Source organism: Olea europaea, unplaced genomic scaffold (genome assembly GCF_002742605.1).
Source record: "Olea europaea var. sylvestris unplaced genomic scaffold, O_europaea_v1 scaffold1652, whole genome shotgun sequence".
Lineage (NCBI taxonomy): Eukaryota > Viridiplantae > Streptophyta > Magnoliopsida > Lamiales > Oleaceae > Olea > Olea europaea.
The window spans coordinates 1-6,791 of NW_019234179.1; the positions used below are offsets into that span (position 1 = coordinate 1).

General features: G+C 38.2%; 1 pseudogene; it reads right to left on the minus strand.

The window, feature by feature from the left end:
• Positions 1-8: 8 nt before the first annotated feature.
• LOC111377415 lies at positions 9-3,598 on the minus strand (annotated as a pseudogene).
• Positions 3,599-6,791: the final 3,193 nt, after the last annotated feature.

The following is a 6,791-nucleotide window of genomic DNA, read 5'->3' on the forward strand; positions in this document are numbered from 1 at the left end:
TGGTCAACCCCAGGATGAGTCTCCATATATTGCGACGTCTCTTTCACATCTTCTTTGTAAACTAAGCGAATACCACATCCTCTGGGCTTGATCCATGCCTCTTCCATTGTCTTAATTGTAAGACATCCATCTATTTTAGCCCAATCATCTGATTGAAATTTTGGAAATAGAAGCTGGAAAAGATGGAATGATACATAGCCTATCCACACATGAGCAGATTCATAGTTCTCTTCCAGCTTAGTGGCAGTTTGAGTGATATTAGCGGTGAACTCCTCATGATCCCGGCTTATCAATTTGAACGTGACCCCTATTTTTGATTTTGGTACCAGACACTCAAAGACGATAGAAACTGCAATCCCAGTGACATTCTCATGCCAATTTGTAGTTAAGGGGATGGTTACTGAACGACCCATCTTTTGGTAACTGAACCACTCTGGAACCTCCCTTCCAGGAATTAGTATACTAAATCGACTATCCACAGCAGCTTGTCCCTGTAACAAGAAATCAAGTGAAATTAACAATTTCTGAGATTTTACAATTACATTGATACAAGTCTTAATACAATATTGATATAAACGTGCTTGAATAATTCGTGCAGTGGATTGGAAAATTCACGAATACATGGATTTATTGTTAACCAAATTAAATCCCGTATTTACTCTAATTTATACCCTGGCGTCTTCCAAGAATGTCACGAAATCCCAATATAGAGAATAAATTCCTATATGAGTTTCACCAATTAAGACTAGAGTGAACCATAGAATAGGCATTGGTAATTACTAACTCTATGTAGTAAGAGGAATTGCTCCTAGACATGTACTGGAAAAGAGAAAATTTGGATACTAACCTGAAGTAAAGAGTGTAGCAACTTATCAGAAGCATTATGGTTCTCCTCATTTTTGAACACTTTGAAGCAATTGTGAAATGAGACCTTCCACAAGAAGGCATGCTTTTCAGAGAGGTTAGCCAAGCTTTTTAATGATTGACAATCATCTGCATCCAGTACAGCTATACATTTTGGAAGATCCGGCAGTGATACAAGACTATTGCAACTTTCCAGTTTCAAGATTTTGAGTCATGGAAGTTCAGAAATTTTTGCTGGAAACTTTACGAAGTTATTTCTGCTCAGATCTAACTCTTCCAAAGATGACAAGCTGCCAAGATCAGTTGATATTTCCTCAAGTAGATCGCTGGAACTGAGATCCAATTTTTTTAAGGAACATAAACCTGATAAAGATGGTCGGGGTGGAGGCAAAGATCCTTTTGTCTGTTTGCTATTGGAGAATCCTATTTTTGGCAAAGGTAACTTAACAGATAGAGAAGAGACTGATGACTCCAAATTACCTGAAAACAGAGAACTCAGAGATTTTGGCCGCTTGCATCTACTGAATGATAAGGCATTCAGCTTCGTCAAACATGTAATGGATGGCGGTGGTTGTGTAATAGCAGTTCCATCTACCAGAAGTTCTTCCAATGATATGACTTGTCCAAGGTTTTCTGGCAATTTTTCAAGCTGTGAGCAGTCAGAGAGAATGAGAGTTTGCAAACATTTGAAATCACAAATGCTGTTTGGAAGACATTTTAGGTTTTTGCACTTGCTGAGATTTATCAAAACAAGGCCAGAAATGTTGCTGATTGACGGGGGTAGCTCTTTTATTGCAGTCCCTTCCAAATGAAGCTCCGACAAGCATTCCATTTCCCCAGCCACTGCTGGAAAATTTTCTAATTTCACACAGTCCCAGAGAACAAATGTTTTCAGAAGTTTAAAATGGATACTACTTGGTAGAGTCTTTAGTTTAACGCAGTGCGCCAAATTTAAGTATACAAGCTTCTTAAGATTCCCAAGGGACGCGTGAACCTCTTCCAAGCTCTTACAATTGCTGAGATCCAATTTTTCAAGATTTGGAATGTTGCTGAAATCTGGAGTTTTCAACAATTTTTTAGAGTAACTGAGGTTGATGAACTTCAAATTGTTCTGTCCAATTGAGAAACAGAGAGGTGGGACAAGGGAAAGGGAAGATTATGTCAATTCTTCATATCCAAGTGAAGCTTTCATAATGTGGAAATTAAATTATGATTAGAAAAGAAAATTCATGACATACCAATTTTGCCTTTTCAAGTCCTCGAATGTGTTCAATATGGCTATGGGACAGTTTCAGTCCAACGAGCTTTTCTCCTTGAAAATTTGCAGGCAAAATCCTTGCTTGGTACTTATGCAAATCAAGCCATTGCAAGTTTCTTGGAATAGAAGCTGGAATTTGCTCAATGCTTGCATTATGGATTTTGAGAAGCCTCAGGTTTTCCATATTTGTAAAGGCTTTCGAGCTTATTTTCACGCTCTCTGGTTCTGAGTAGTCCACATGTATGCACTCAATATCTTTTGTTCCCTGTTTATTGTCAACAAATATTATGGTAGGTAGGTGAGTTTCAACATTACATCACTCGCACAAAACCTTAGATAAACTTAGTAAAAGCTTCTTTAGTATCAAATCAAAATGAGTTTAGTCCTTACCACATTTTTGGTTAGTACATAGCTTATTTCCTCAGGCAACCATAACCTGCTGTGTTTCTCAGGATTGTTAGGATGCAGATGTCGCACAATGTACCAACCCATCTCTTGTAATAAGTTATGCATCTGAAGCCTGTCATCAGTGGTTACAGTTATAAGAGATTTTTGAATAAGATCTCTTACTGCTTCCTTAGCTTGCTGACTGAAGCCATCAAGTTTTCTTATCAGATATTCTTTCTTCTTCCCCTTAAAAAAACAAGCAACATCAAGGAATATCTTCTTCTCCATGTCATTCAGTGCATCAAAACTCAATTTAAGTTTCTCCAAGATTTTATCTTCCGGAATTTCTTCCAATCTATCCAATGCATTTTCCCATTCATCAACATCTCGACCATGTAAAAAATTGCCCAACAACTTAAGAGCTAAAGGAAGACCGCGAGCATATCTAACTGCCTTATGTGCAAGCTTTTCAAATTTATCTTTAGGAAAACCTTCCTTAAAGGCAAATTTGCTAAACAGCTTCAGTGCTACATCAGTCCCTAAGAAACTGACCTCATATACATCATCAATTTGACCTGGCGAAAGTAACTGTCTGTCTCTTGTTGTTATGATGATTCTGGTTCCGGCTCCAAACCAATCATGCCCTCCAGCCAGTCTGTCTAAATGCTCTAGTTCATTGACATCGTCAAGAACAACAAGCACCCTTTTGTGACGCAACCTTGCGAATAGCATAGACGTATTATTGTGGAGATTTGCGCTTTTTTCCATCAGAGTGTTAGAGAGTAATTTTTCTTCTAACGAATTCAGTCCTAAAGTTTTGGAAACTTCTCTTACATTGTCAAGATAGCAACTGCCTTCAAATTCGTTAAATATTTGATCAAAAACAGCCCTGACGATAGTTGTCTTTCCGATGCCACCCATACCCCATATACCTATCATGCGAACATCTTGAGTTCGCTCAAGATTCAACAGTGATGTCACTTTCTGAACATGCGACTCTACTCCAATCAGGTTTTCTTTAAATCGAGAGATTATATGGCTCAAATTCTTTAAAATTCTCGAGCAATTTCTCTGATGCCTTTCGACTCGTGTCTGAAGATCAGAAAGAAGAAAAACATTAGTTTACAGTGGCAGACTTTGAGTTAGAGATGAAGGAAAATCATACTAATGAAAACTAGTTTAAATCGTTCACAATTTTAAATATACTGAATATGCGTGCATATTATCACAAAATAATGAAAAACAAGTGTATGTTCAATATCTTTTTCCATTTGCATATATTCACCAGTAAGTAGAAACATATGAACATGTTAACTATTGTATGTTACCAACATATCTAAAACCCTAAAATCTGAAATCCAACACGAACCCTAATCGAGTTTATAAACTAGCAACAAGATAAGCTCAGAAATCCCATCAATTACATATCACATAAATAAACAAATGCCAACATTTTAGCACGAACTTCTGTTTATATACGGTATTGTGACAATATTTCCTTTCCACAGTTTTCTTAGGAAGATCCTTTCCACAGTTTTCTTAGGAAGATACTAAAGCGAGCGAGGATAAGAAACCACTGTTCCCACAAGTACAAACATACAAAATGATGCAGCATGGATATAGGGGGTACTTTTAATTTTGACCCGGTCAAAGGAGCAAAATTTCAGTTTGACTTCCAAAAGAATGAATATTATGACATTGACCTCTTGTATGGTAAAAGACAAAGATACCTTTAAATGTTTTGTACAATTACAAAATTATATATTGTTGAAAGGACTATACTACCCTTTTTACTTAATAATTGAAAACCAAACATTTCCCCACTTATAAAAACTTCAAAACGAGCTTCCAACACAGAAAAAACTCTCATCTTTTCATCTGCTTGAACCTCAAAATCTAGAAGAACTTTGGAACGTTGAAGCTGAAATTTTTTTTCACATCAATTACTTCAAATCGGTAAGTACATTTAATCATGTTTAATTTTGTTTTAAGTAAATTAGTATACGTTAAATAGAGAAATTTTATGTCGACATAGATTTTTTTTAACAGAACCTATCAAAAAAAAAAAATTAAACGGATGTATAACTTACGTTTAAATTACGCATGCTTCATTTCATTTTTAGAACGGTATTCTCCTACGCCAAACTGGTTTAGCTAACAAACAGTCGGAAATAGTCTGAAACAGCCGGCTGTTGGCTATTTAACAGCCTTCGCTGCAGCTGATTTTTTGCCTTTTTCTTTCTTATAATTAATATTTGAAGTTGATTAAAACCATTTCCTCATGCAGATATGATAATCCCCATGTGTTATTTCGGTGATTTCGAATTAAATGAAAATAATCGGTGGGAATGGAGATGGACGAGTGATATACGTGGTTGTATTGCAATTCCAGTAACAGAAAGTACAGCATATTTAGAAATGTACCATGATTTGCAAAATAAGCTGAATGTCGATCAATCTCAATACGATATGCAATTGAGATATCTATTCAACGGTTATGGGGATTCATCCATTCCGATGCCACCGGTATTCGTTACTAATGATGCTGAATTGAATTATCTATTAGAATTGAATAAAATGCATCGGACTCCGACTGTTCTTGGTGTGACTTTAATTACGAAGGATGTTATCGAAGGTGAACGTGAAGATTCGGATAGGGCGGATAACAATGATCGAGGTTTTTGGGAGACAGTGGAGATAGTTCCTGCGGATGATGTGGGTATTCCTGAGACAGTTGCTTCTGATCGTGATGTCGCTGTTACGCGCAGAATTCCGTCAACAGTTGAAGATAATGAGAACATAAACGACTTTACAAATGAGAATTTGATTGCTTTATCCCGACAGAGACACGAGCCTAGTGGGAGCTCACATGTTGGAACAAGTGGACCGTCCTCGAATTCTTTCCGTGTGGCTCCCGATGATGAGGACTTGTAGGTCGGGCAACTATTTGAAACCAAGAAAAATTTGCAGGAAGCTGTGCACCGGCTGGCATTAAAATATAACTTTGAGCTCAAGGTAAAGAAATCAAACAAGTCATTGTTGACAGTTGCTTGCGTCGAAGACAGTTGCAATTGGCGCTTGAGAGCAACTAAGATGGACACGAATGAGTGCTTCGTAATTCACAAGTATTTACGGGAACATACTTGCGAAGTGGGAATTCTTCAAAACGATCACAGGCAAGCTCGAGCATGGTTTATTGGTCGACAGATAATGCACAAGTATCAGGATCCACGGACGATCTACAGACCCTCAGACATCATTAACGACGTCCGTAGATAGTACGGAGTGGTCATGAGCTATCAGAAAGCGTGGAAGGCCAAAGAATGTGCGTTGGAGGATTTAATGGGATCGGCTGGAGAGAGCTATGCTAAATTGGCTAGGTATTGCCATAACATGGGGACAACTAATCCTCGCACGACATTTTTTATTAAGACGGAGGGTGATAATTGTTTTAAGTATTTCTTCATGGCTCTCGGACAATGTATTCGGGGTTTTCGAAATACAATGCGACCCGTAATTCTAGTTGATGGTACGACTCTGAAAGCTAAATATCAAGGTAAATTAATTATTACTACATGTCAAAATGCTAACATCCAAATTTACCCTATTGCATTCGGCATAGTCGACAGCGAGAATGATCTGTCCATGCGTTGGTTCTTTTCTAAACTGAGGAAAGTGATCGGGGAAGTCGAAGATCTTGTCTTTGAAACCGATCGAGGACAGTCTATAATAAACGGTATCGCTGAAGTATTTCTCGAGGCACATCACGGGTATTGCATGTACCATATACAAGGTAATTTGAAGACTAGGTATCGGGGCACAGGCATCGTTTCATTGTTCAGGAGAGCAGCCGAAGCTTACAGTGCTGAAGAGTGTAATAAGTTCATGCTCGAGATAGAAAGTAAATCATTACCGGCGTTGGAGTATCTGACGAAGATGGGGATTGAACATTGGGCGTGGGCATACTTTCCAAGACGTCGATACAACATGATGATGTCGAATAACGCGGAGTCTCTCAATGCATTGTTTAAGAAGGATCGAGAGTTACCAATTCTCGCAATGATTGAGAACATTCGTAACAAGCTACAACAATGGTTTCATGACCGACGTACGACATCAGAGAGTTGCACTAGCGTGTTGGCCCCAGCTCAAGAGGAGAAACTGTTTAAGGCGGCAGAGGTTGCAAGGAAGTTGAATGTGGAAGCACTAGATGAGTTTCGCTTCTCCGTGCAATGTGTACGTAATACGGCATATATGGTGGACTTGACTGATAACACGTGCA